At 33.7% G+C, this 13,532-nt stretch overlaps 1 long non-coding RNA gene across 1 annotated transcript; it reads left to right on the top strand.

Moving 5' to 3' along the window:
* Positions 1-7,758: 7,758 nt before the first annotated feature.
* Positions 7,759-11,571, top strand: LOC117103211. Its single transcript, XR_004444534.1, has 2 exons — positions 7,759-9,338; positions 11,103-11,571. It is a non-coding gene; the product is annotated as an uncharacterized LOC117103211 (long non-coding RNA).
* The last annotated feature ends 1,961 nt before the right edge of the window (positions 11,572-13,532 follow it).

Here is a 13,532-nt window from a genome sequence, read left to right as displayed (position 1 = left end):
GATTGGTCAGAATCGGTTGGCCCCTAATCACTCGACTCCAAAAGGAGAACAAAACACCATCCACGGATATAGGCCTACTGATAATAAGCAATTAAAAAAAATTGTTTTCACACCCGCAAACTCTCCTTACCGTTAAGCCTAAAATCTGTCTCTTATACACATCTAGATGTGTATAAGAGACAAGGCTTTCCCCTGTCGAACTTCAAAGCCACGACGAGGTCGTCAGCTCAAAAAATTTAGAAAATAATATTTTTCCTATCTAAACGTTATTTTGATTATTTTTCTAGTCTTACAACAGTATGAACTATAATCAAGGTGCCTAATATTAATAATTAAATATCTTTGACATAGGCATATAGTCTTCGTTCACAGTAAATTGTTTTAACTGGCATTATATTTAAATCCAATATTTTATTGGTGATCTATTAGAATCTATTATATTTTCTGTATGCTTTATGTGAAGATGTATAATTATAGGAAAGCCAGTGGCAATCCTCAGGTAATTAACATTTTTTGTATGTACGTTTTGTCTTGTAATTTGTATTTCTTTTATAACCTGGATATTGAAAAAATATAGACATTTAAAAGTTCAGCCTAGCCCAACCACGTGGCATGGCTGCCAGACGTGTATTGATGTAAAATTTACTTTCTCAACACCCTACTATTTAGGATCCGCCACTATTTCAAATTATTACTTTTGCTGAAAATCATCATCTATCTATCGTCGTGGAAAATCAACCACGAGTGGCCCTGAATTTTACAATTATAAATAAATAATTGGAAGATAAAATAAATTTACATTCAAATTTTGAGGCTGACAGTCATTTCCGGCAATCTAAAAGTTCCATGCATAGAAATGCCAACCATGGTAGGGCTGAGGTAGTTTCTGTTCCGTATTCCACGATCCTCGAGTCCACTGAATATACCATAAAACCTCGAATTGAAGCCCTAGGCTTTTTCCCGAACTTTAGATGGGCTTCTTTTCAAGGCTACTTTTGCAAAGTAAAATGCTGTAAATTTTGGGAATTTGTACTATAAAACTATAAATAAGGCCACTGTAACATCAATCTGTATCACGGAGTTTATTAACTGGCATTAAATCACCTAAACTACTGTATAAACCAAGCTTGTTTTTAATTTATTCTGTTTTTTGAAATTCATGTACAATTATGTATGTACTCTAATTATCTCGAAAAAAAAGTCAATGCTTTCTTGAAATGGGTTTCTTTTCGAGGCTAATTTTGCAAACTAAAGAGGGGGTGTGCAGAGGGCTTCAATTCGAGATGGGCTTCTTCCGAAGATTAAGCCCATTGGGCTTCAATTCGAGGTTTTACAGTATTGTACTTTCGTATCAAACCATCTTCTGTCTATATCTTATTGTTGGAATATGGACAATTAATAAAACTTTTGACATCCCGAGAGCACACATAAACAAAACATCATGCTATGTTGTATTATTTTGATGTATACAGTCAAACACTATTATTTGAAAAAGTACATTTAAATAGATATTACATTCTTTATTTGAAGGTAAAATGTTAATTAAGTCTGCCAATATGATGATACATTAACGTAGGGTATTGTTTCTTTAAAGTGTTTTATTAGAATTGATTGCACGCAGGCTTGATGTTACTGATAATAAACCATTTTCAGTAGTCACCAACTCAAGTTTACAGTAGGCTATAGACTGGGGCAAAACCATGGTCTTTGGTGTAAAGAATGTCTATAATTAAAGACCGGCACTTGGGATGGGGAGGGGATGGGATTTGAAGAAGTTAAAAAAATATGTTTTGATTGCATGGTGATACCATAGACACTGAAGCGAGTGGGAGGTTGTTTGGAGATTCTTGATGGCATGGTCGCGAGTGCGGCGAGGCCTTTTCTGACGTTCATCCTAGGGCTCTGCAGGAGATTGTGACCCGTAGGCGCGTAACAGCTGGGTTTTGGGTCGGGGGTGGGGGTGTTGCAAAGGTAATAATTTTTCCGGTTAGTAATTTATGGCCCGATGTGATACCCTCCCCCTCCCCCATATATAAAATAAGACATACGGTATCTTAACGGAATATACAATTTTAGGCTAACACTTTGTTTGAAACTAAATATAAGCATTTTAATTATGGTTTTATTTATTACAACCAGATTATTCTTTCAATACTCATGCAAAGATTTATTACTGTAAGTTTTTTTTTTTCACATTTTAGAATGGACCAATGAGGCCCAATTCTTTTATGGTAAAACGATCTATTTTTCTTTCTCTTTCAAATACGTTTGTTTATAGGCTTATTGCTTAAGATTTAACGAGTAGGGCTGTAATGCTTCATATGCCTATTGAATTGTAAGGGAATTGTGATTACATGTCTTGATGGATTTATATAAAATTGATTTTATTTTAAATTTAAGAAAGAAAATCGTTACCTTAATAGCACACCAAATCGCTAATGAGTGACTATTTCATAACCTCAGCCAACAACTATATTTATCAGAAGTAATCAATCAGATGAGAATTACCTGGCATGCGTCAGCAAAAAAAAAAGGTAATGAGTTAACTGGAGTGAGTCAGCACAAAAGTTATATGAAATGAGTTAAAGGGCTACTTGTGTTGTGTTGATATTGTCTTATCTGTAAAAATATTGTGACGGAATGTTTTTGCCGAATGCCAACTCACTCATTCATTTCAAACATTTCAGGTTTCCGTCATAAGCCTACTGACCGATTAGATTTCGCCGACACACGTGTTGGCCGACAGGACATTTCACCGACAAAATTTAAACATATCGCCGACAGCAAATTCAAGGAAAACCAATTCGCCCAACAGTCAATTCGCCAACAGCCAATTCGCCAACAGCCAATTCGCCGAATATTTGTATGTATATACTGTAGGATAGGCCTATACAGTGGTATGGTCTATATGAAATGAAATACGGTAGTCTTTTACGACAAATCGTCTGTCGGAGAAATGATGTGTCGGTCGTTGTCAATGAATTTTACAAATTTTTGTCAGAGAGTCTCCCCCTTTGAGTTTGTTGAACTATGGATATTTTCATCCATCACGCGATATCTGTTTTGGGTGACTAATTTTTACAACTAGGAATAAGTAGGCCTATTGATTGATTAAATTCTCTCTCTAGAAATACTGGTTGTAGTGCATCGTAACGTGGTATAATATAAGTCTTCCATGGTGGTAGGGCCCTTCTCTATTGAAAGCAGGCGCGGATCCAGAGTTTATCCTGACTATCGCACAGGTGGGGGCCCGGGGCGGATTAGAGCTTCATACGTGAAGTAGAGGGCGGGGTCGTGAGCGAAGCGAATGAATTTGTGGTTATGCCAACCTGGGTTGAAATTGTGCAATGCTTTAGCAAACGAATATCACCGAACTAAAAATTTCAGACTTAAAAAAAGGCTATACAAAAGCCACGTAGTTCACTTAAGATATTAAAAAAAAGGCTGAGCGAAGCAATTGTTTAATTAAAAACTATTTGGAATTCGCAATGATGCTATAATATACATGGCGATTAAAAAAACCAATACAGAATAATAATGAAGCAGACTGCAGACATGTCTGTTTCATCAACGAATTGTGCTCATTCAAAGATATTGACCTCGTGGAGAATAAAATACAAATACAACGAATGAACTACCATGCAGAGAAAAAAAATAATTTTTTCTGGACACTTAGTAGCGTTGAATAATGGATATCTTAGTTCAGTATCAGCAACAATATTGTTCAATATTGATTCAAAAGAAGAAAATTTAATAAATCATGACACGTTTCGTTGAAGTCAATACAATGACGGACCTTCTGATCATAAAAATTAAAGTAAATATAGGCCTATGCTGTACTACAGCTGTTGTCTGCTAACACCCACGACTAAAACTATGAGATGTTTTAAAGTTGAATGATACTATTTTACTTTATACTATATTACTTGCTGGTCATGAGCTTTTTAATCTGGCCCTTATAATGTCGGTATTACATCAACAGATCCAGCTTTCTAAGAACACTGCTATTTACTAAAAGATTGTATTATTAATGTATAAAATAGCCTAACCACGGACGCTTAGCGAAGATAACACATTCAGACATTAAAAATTGGTTTTTGGAGCGTGTCGTGGTTTTTTTCTTTCTTTTTTCTTTTTTTTTTTTGGGTACTCGGGGCCATGTGCACGTACACGCAGATTGAATTTGCGTGTAAATTTCGGTAAATGCTTTACTTTATGGGAGTGTCCATCTTTACAACTGACTAATGATGAAGTTATTTAATAACAGGGAATAGGCTCATGTCCCACAAACACAAATTTACGAGGGTATGTTACGGTTGTCGGTTTGCGGTGCATTAACAGAAATAAGGCTACCCAACAGGCGGGGCTTGAGCAAAGGGGTAGGATGTTTACTCCTACCCCACTACTCTTAAAAATTCACTATAAATCCTATTTATTTTTTACTATTGGTGTGTTCAGTTAAATCAATTGTCATTCTCATCACTACAATCTGGATCGTGGAAGGTCAATTATACAGGACTCCAGAAACAGGGAAGGGCTTACTAAAGATGTGGCCGCAATTTCTGAGTTAAAAAGGAGTCAATTTTGTCGAGTGCCATCATTTACCGAACCAAAATTATGCAAACCCAGTTTTCCAAAACTCAGTTTGTCGAGTTTCGACCCGCATACTAGGATAGTTTGTTGAATGCCCTATTCATAGTGAATTGTCTAGCTTATTTGACATGGGGGCCGATGGGGGAAATACATGTAGGCCTAAAGATAATTCAGAATGAAATTTGGGCTGAACACAGGAGGACAATCCTTGGGCTAGGTGCAGTGGTAGGCCTAGGTAATCGAGATGCGAGCAAGAGTTTGTTCCCATCATGAAGTTCGTGCTGTTGTACAGGGCCGTCGGAACCGCACCGGCTTTGGCCGGACCACTTTTTCTCAATCTACAGGTCTCCCTCTCCATACCACCAATTAAAAATCCTTTTTGGGACCAGTGGTTTAGTGGTCTTTAGCAGCTTTGGTCTCTACTTTGAATCCCTATTAGTCCTAATTAAAGACCGGCTTAAAAGTAGTCTTTAAATAGGCCAATCTCTATTTTGAGGGAAATTAAGAAATGATATAGTAAATGTAAGATCGTTAGAATGGATGTAGGGCCTACAGTTAAGTCAAGTCCTATGCTCGTTCTACCTAACCATTACAATATTACTAACAGCACCGTCCATTCAATATAGAGCACGCAATACACGAAACATCATCTAAAGTAGGCCTACCATCATCATCATCATCATCATCATCATCATCATCATCATCATCATCATCTTTTTTTTAATGCATTAAAATCGCTATACTTATATTTTAATGTATTATTTAATGAAGGAAACATTTTTTAGTTGGGTCTGCCAAAACCATAATATTATGCATTACGGTTGAATTTTTTCTTCCAAGTGTTTTAGAATGTATTACTGCATGCCACACACGAATGTCTTGAGCTCCATTTAATTCGAAAAATTTCAATGTCCTACTAAAATTAATGGCATTCAATACGGAGCACTGCACACAGAACGTCGGCTATTGATGTATATTTTGATGTCTGTAGTGCGTAAAAAGACTAAAACCAATACATTTTAAAGTAGTAGAAATCCCTATAATTAAGAATTAAAAGTCACTCAACAGGGGTCCGAATTTTGAAGAATCCATATCCGGGAGATCTCCTGTTTAAATTAATTTTCTTATGACATCACATTTTGGTGTGCATGGTGATAACCATTAATGATTGGTACTAACTGCTGCGCAGACAATTGATATTACAGTATAAAAACTAGATAAAGCATGCAAATATCATCTTGAATTTACGGGAGATGGTTTATTTCGGGAGATTCGACGTGCTCGCGTGCGCGTGGGCCAGAATGCTGGAGTCCTTCCTGCCAGTTCCAGGAGAATCCATTCCGAGACTCTACGGTTGGTTTGGAACTCATAGGTACTAAATGTGGTCTTTTTCTCTATCTAGATGGAAATTAAAAAAATAATACATTATATGTTTTAAAATGGTTGTATAGTAACTGCATGCTCTTATTTATTCTTAATTAAACACTAGGATTTAGCAATGGGGGAGGGGTGGATAATGGGAGGTGAGGATTAAGGCACGAGCGGAAGGGGTGGTTTTGGGAGGGGCATCCCCTCACATTTGAGATTTTTTTTTGAATTACTGTAGTAGACTGCTAGACGATCTTAGGTGACATCGGAAAAGAAGTAGGCCTAAGCTTAAAATAGAAAGTGTATGTTTTTCCAGAGTACAGCGCACGAGACGAATACAAACAAGACGAGTGACCATCATTTTATTTTTCACAGTAAATGGAGGGGGTGGCTATCCACCCCCCCCCCCCCACTCCACCTAGATCGTAAATGGAGGGGGTGGCTATCCACCCCCCCCCCCCCCCCCCCCCTAGATCCGCCATTGGAACATTTCTTGGTAGCTAGACATCAACTTGTCTTTCCATTAAAATATTACTAACATTGCCACTAACTTTATCGTCATTTAATATACAAAACGCTATACACAAAACAGTGTATTGGCTAATAGCTACGTGTAGTCATAAAACCATCTTTGCTCGTTCTTTGAACTACAACATAAGGTAGCATACAGGTTGTGTAGATTGGGGAAGAGTGACAATGTTTTACGAAATGCATATAGGAATTTGCTCTTCCATCATTCTCTCTCAATTGTAGATGGATGAAATTATTATTAATGTAAAGATTTGCTTATGTTATTGTTTTGGTCATTTTTCGGCCTTTGTTACTAATATTTGAGCCACGGAGAATATTGTACCGCACCATGTAGGCCTATTTACTGTCCGAAATAAAGACGAAAATGAATTAAATAGGCCTATATAACACAATTTATTGTAGAAAAAAAAATACATTAAGAACACTGTTTATTTTGTAGTGGAGCTACCAAAACCATAGTCTCTACATAGAGGAAATTTTAATTGGATAACCATCCAACGGAGGCCGCAGAAATGTTTTCTTTAATTGGAGGTGGTCTTTAATTGGAGGGGACTTTAATTGGAGGGGTCTTTAATTGGAGGGAGAACTATACTAATTTTAATGAATATGTCTACATTACTATATTAAGTGGATTTATTATTAATGTTTGTATCACATTGTCTTTTCGATGTTGTATAGGCCTATATATATATTTTTTAATCCACCATGAGCTTTTTTTGTATTGCTGTGTACATTTCAATTTTATTGAATCCTTAATTTTAATATTTAAGATTGATTTTGAAAATATTAAGAGGTATAATATAAAATAACAAATAACATTATCAAATTTTGGCAAAGACATAATGGCCAGGCCGGCCCTGATTAGGCCTACCTCCAATTAAAATTTAAACCCTTAAATTAAAAGTGAAAACAGTAACTTTTCTTAAAGTATGCATATGCTATTTCCCAGCTAAGGAGCCATTTTTTCAACCATGGTGAAAAAAAAATGAGTTCACCCCACCACCCACCCATGCCCATTCTAATTAAAATGGCCGGACCACTTGCAAAATGCTTCCGACAGCTATGTGGTAATTTTGATGTAACTTTCAAATTTACTTTCGGCAAAACTGGGTTTCTCAATTTTTGAATTGACCCTGATATTCAGCAAACTTGATTTCAACAAAGTGGACTCGGCAAACTGAGTTTCGGAAATCTGGCGTAGATACCGCACTCCACCTGTATTCACCAAATATATTGCAAGAACACCATCATTTAGTCAATTAAATTCTTTATTCAATCAGCTGCTTACAATGAATATAATCAATTTTTACTTCTCATCCACAAGTATGGAACAAACATTAAGAATATTATCATTTTTATATTATAGGAAAATAAACGATTAAAAAATTACTAATCAAATACAAGAGCTACACAAAATACAATTTAAAGGAATACAATATTATTACCGTATATGAAAAGAATCACATGAACAAAATAATACAGTGTACTTTAGCATATACATTTTTAAATGTTATTAGAAATTATCAACTAGGTTTACAAATTTAAAAAAATATAATTTGCATTCTGACATTAAAAAAAAATTCCAACCTTTTCTTTGGAAGCCAACTACACCTCTCAACCGTGCAACACAACACAGAAGAGTTTATATATGAACTACTTTCCCACCCTGTGTAACAAAACTCAATGAGTTTGGATGATTATTTCAGCCCCCAAACTCTGTAACACAAGTAGGGCCTACTGTATCTTCAGCTTTTTCTTATCACGCACTCATAATTTAAAGAATACAAATTTTATTCTCCATAATAAAGTGGAGTTGTGTTTTTCATTATAAACTTGATTTTATTCAGCAACAAAATAGAAATGCTGTATACATGCATGAAAATAAATGCATGTGTGGGAGTCGCACATTGTACCTGGGGTTAGGGAGTTCAGTTAGTGTTAAGTCTAGCATTTTGCAAGATTTGAACTAAAGACCATAGGATTAAAGAACAAACACCTCAATCGTCAAGCCACATGTATACTCCAGTAACAAAATCTATACGGAAAGAAGGCTTCTGAAACATTTTAACTAACATTATACAAATGTATATATTATTAGACTCATTGCTTACAATTTACTGAAAAATAATCGTACAAACCTATTAAATAATCCAAATTCTATCAAGGGTTGATGTGAATGTAAAACAAAATCACAAAAATAAAACAAAAAAAAAACAAAAAAAAAAACAATAAAAAACATTAATAAGCCAAGAATAAAAAAGTCTATACAAGTCTATTTACTAACATACAGTATACACCAACTCGCATTCGTGAGCCTTGGGTTTGAATCCCAAACACACTTTTTTCCTTTATCTCTAAAATCATAAAACTTTTAAAAAGTGTTATACCTCCATTGATACAAATACCACTTCACTTATAAATGCAGATGTAGTGATGTTTTTCTGTTAACCATTAAAAATGACCCTCTGAAATCAGATGCATTAGCAAGTAATTCGTTGAAAACTATTCTATGATTTCAACTGTTTCTGCCACCTTTTCTGATGATAATCTCAAGTTAATCTTGATTCAATTTCTTGGGTTAAGTAATTGTTCTCCACTTATAATTGATGAATACCATCCACAAAAAATTGCAAATGTGATTATTTTTTCTGTTAACCATTAACCAGTAAATATGACTTTCTGAAATCAGATGCATTAGCAAGTAATTCACTGAAAACTATCCTTTGATTTCAACTGTTTGCTCTGTTGCAGTCCTTGGTGCAGTCTTGAAGATCTGGAATAAAGAGCTTAGTTACCTTTTCTGATGATAATCACAAGTTAATCCTGATTCAATTTCTTGATTTTAGGTTAACACACAATAACGTATTTGTAGTCATTATGTTTAAAATCAAAATGACCATAATTCTGATGGACATGCAGTATAAACCTCTTATGTTCAATGCTCAGTAGAGATGACAAAGGAAGTGTTTTCGTGATTCATTTGAGACTGGCATTAACTGACATTTGAAGGATTCTTTGGATTACAATACTTGATCCTCCTTTTCAACTTCAATTTTTATTTCTTGAAGCTCTGTCCAAAATATCAAATTTTCTTTGACAAAAAACTGTCATGATGTGCCTATATATAGTCATGATGTGCCTTTATATGGTCATGATGTGATGTCATCATGACCATATTTAGGCATGTCACATGTTTTTGTAAAATCAAATTTTATAGTCTGGACAGGGCTTTAGGTGTTCAATTATAGTTTGACCAAAATATTATTGAGTGTTATTTCAAATTCACAATAATATAGTAAAATATTCATTTTCATTTAAAAAAAAAACATAATTTAATTTGCATTATATCATTTAATGCATTCAATTATAGTTTGTCCAAAATGTTTTAAACAAGCCTGTTATTTCAAATTCACATACACAAGTCAAATTCTGATTTTTTAGTCCTTTCAGAGTTGTACTTTCTAAAGAATGATTTTCCAAATTCATAACTTCCTAGCATAATGGCACAGGCCGGCATTACTTTCAGGATCCTTGGTGTTATACCTGAATGGGGAGAAAAACAAAAGTTTAATAAATACATTTGTTTTGACAAACTGACGATAGCAGGGGTGGTGCCAGGATATCCCCGACGACATCCATGTTGCTCAAATTCCGGGGAGCTATGACTATTAGTCAACTGCTTATTTACTAATTTACTAATAATGTATAAAAAAAAAACCATTCAATTTTTGTGTTTTTTTTCTTTATGATGTGGGGACGCAAATTCTCCCAGGCGGCAGGCCCTGCCCACCAGTAGCCTGGATGATCCCCACGGTGTGTGCGCTGAACCATATGTCAAATGCAAGTTACTATTTTAGCCCATTTTTTTTAGATGTTTTAAGCCATTGTTCTCATGTGCATATAAGCATGGGTGCATGTAAGATCTCTGTATTCAGATCACTGTATAATTAAACTGATGTTTTTGTGCGTTTAGTGCGAAAGTGGCCATAGGTTCAACACCTCATGCATTACTTTTATACGCAAGAGCTGGAGAAAAGCCACAAAATGTGTGAGTCTGATGCCCCAATGCATGAGACTTGGTAGATCTGTGTGTTGCCAAATTCTGAACAACTCAAAATCTCAACAATCTTGGGTCAGCTTTACTAGTATGGTTAATAAAAAAGGAATTTTTCAAATCTATCTTGAATGTGTGTGTGACCATGCATGCACCCCGCGTACAGCCTAGACACGACGTCTCCTCTCACTGCCTGCGATGACAAATCACTTGTATCGCGGCTTAGAGTGGCCTAGCCTAGGGTATTCATTTAAGTCACGCAGTAATTAATCAACATTTGAAAAAAAAAACATCTTCAGAATCGAAATATATATCCATATTTTTCTGAAATAGTTTTCGGATATATATTTCCAACAATAATAACAACATTCTCCCAAAAAAAATTTTATGGCTACATTAAATGAAAATTTTTAAAAATAATAATAATAATAATATTAATTAATTAAAAACACTAATCAAATTAATAAAAAAAAATATATATCTAAACCTGTCTCTTATACACATCTAGATGTGTATAAGAGACAGAGTTAATCCTGATTCAATTTCTTGATTTTAGGTTAACACACAATAACGTATTTGTAGTCATTATGTTTAAAATCAAAATGACCATAATTCTGATGGACATGCAGTATAAACCTCTTATGTTCAAGGCTCAGTAGAGATGACAAAGGAAGTGTTTTCGTGATTCATTTGAGACTGGCATTAACTGACATTTGATGGATTCTTTGGATTACAATACTTGATCCTCCTTTTCAGCTTCAATTTTTATTTCTTGAAGCTCTGTCCAAAATATAAAATTTTCTTTGACACAAAACTGTCATGATGTGCCTATATATAGTCATGATGTGCCTTTATATGGTCATGATGTGATGTCATCATGACCATATTTAGGCATGTCACATGTTTTTGTAAAATCAAATTTTATAGTCTGGACTGGGCTTTAGGTGTTCAATTATAGTTTGACCAAAATATTATTGAGTGTTATTTCAAATTCACAATAATATAGTAAAATATGCATTTTCATTTAAAAAAAACATAATTTAATTTGCATTATATCATTTAATGCATTCAATTATAGTTTGTCCAAAATGCTTTAAACAAGCCTGTTATTTCAAATTCACATAAACAAGTCAAAGATACTAAAATATGCATTTACATAAAAAATTAAATAACCCATTGTATTAATTAAATTTGCGTTAAGTTATGTAATGCATTTATTTATACTTCAAATAAAAGTCCTATTAGGCAAATGCTATTTCAAGTCACATAAAATATAGTAAAATATAATTTTCATAAAAAAAACTGCATTATATTATTTTAATTAGCGTAATCAATAAGCATTGAATGCATAATGTTAATAAATCATCTTGTGGTAATGCTTTATGTACAAATAAAATTTGAACGTTACAGAAGAGGAATCTATGAGTGTGAAAAAATAGGTGCCCAAACCATGTTTTGAACCCAGGACCTTCTACTGCCTACGATATACATAATATATATTATATATATAATAAATATATATATAAATGTATATATATATATATATACATATATATATATATATATACATATACACACACACACATATATATTTATTGCTGCGAAGCAGCCAATTTATATTCTTGACAGCAATTTGACCTCTGAAAGGTCATTGTTTGTCAAAAAACAAGGGCCTAAGACGACTGAAAAGCGGAGTTTTTTGAAATCAGATGCATTAGCAAGTAATTCACTGAAAACCATCCTTTGATTTCAACTGTTTGCTCTGTTGCAGTCCTTGGTTCAGTCTTGAAGATCTGGAATAAAGAGCTTAGTTACCTTTTCTGATGATAATCACAAGTTAATCCTGATTCAATTTCTTGATTTTAGGTTAACACACAATAACGTATTTGTAGTCATTATGTTTAAAATCAAAATGACCATAATTCTGATGGACATGCAGTATAAACCTCATAGGTTCAAGGCTCAGTAGAGATGACAAAGGAAGTGTTTTCGTGATTCATTTGAGACTGGCATTAACTGACATTTGATAGATTCTTTGGATTACAATACTTGATCCTCCTTTTCAGCTTCAATTTTTATTTCTTGAAGCTCTGTCCAAAATATAAAATTTTCTTTGACAAAAAACTGTCATGATGTGCCTATATATAGTCATGATGTGCCTTTATATGGTCATGATGTGATGTCATCATGACCATATTTAGGCATGTCACATGTTTTTGTAAAATCAAATTTTATAGTCTGGACTGGGCTTTAGGTGTTCAATTATAGTTTGACCAAAATATTATTGAGTGTTATTTCAAATTCACAATAATATAGTAAAATATGCATTTTCATTAAAAAAAAAACATAATTTAATTTGCATTATATCATTTAATGCATTCAATTATAGTTTGTCCAAAATGTTTTACACAAGCCTGTTATTTCAAATTCACATAAACAAGTCAAAGATACTAAAATATGCATTTACATAAAAAATTAAATAACCCATTGTATTAATTAAATTTGCGTTAAGTTATGTAATGCATTTATTTATACTTCAAATAAAAGTCCTATTAGGCAAATGCTATTTCAAAGTCACATAAAATATAGTAAAATATAATTTTCATAAAAAAAACTGCATTATATTATTTTAATTAGCGTAATCAATAAGCATTGAATGCATAATGTTAATAAATCATCTTGTGGTAATGCTTTATGTACAAATAAAATTTGAACGTTACAGAAGAGGAATCTATGAGTGTGAAAAAATAGGTGCCCAAACCATGTTTTGAACCCAGGACCTTCTACTGCCTATGATATACATAATATATATTATATATATAATAAATATATAAATAAATGTGTATATGTGATCAAATAACACGCTGGCTTGCACTTTGGCAGTCAACTCGCCCCTAGAATACCCGCCCTTGGAAACTTTCACCATAAAAAAATGTACACTTCCTAGACCATGCAGTCTTCAAAATAAAAATTGTAACCTTTGGTA

Source organism: Anneissia japonica, unplaced genomic scaffold (assembly GCF_011630105.1).
Source record: "Anneissia japonica isolate Jap-2015-1 unplaced genomic scaffold, ASM1163010v1 scaffold2652_len1590060_cov184, whole genome shotgun sequence".
Taxonomy (NCBI): Eukaryota; Metazoa; Echinodermata; class Crinoidea; order Comatulida; family Comatulidae; genus Anneissia; species Anneissia japonica.
The sequence above is the reverse complement of the archived record's forward strand: the minus strand, read 5'-3'. Positions and strand labels throughout refer to the sequence as shown.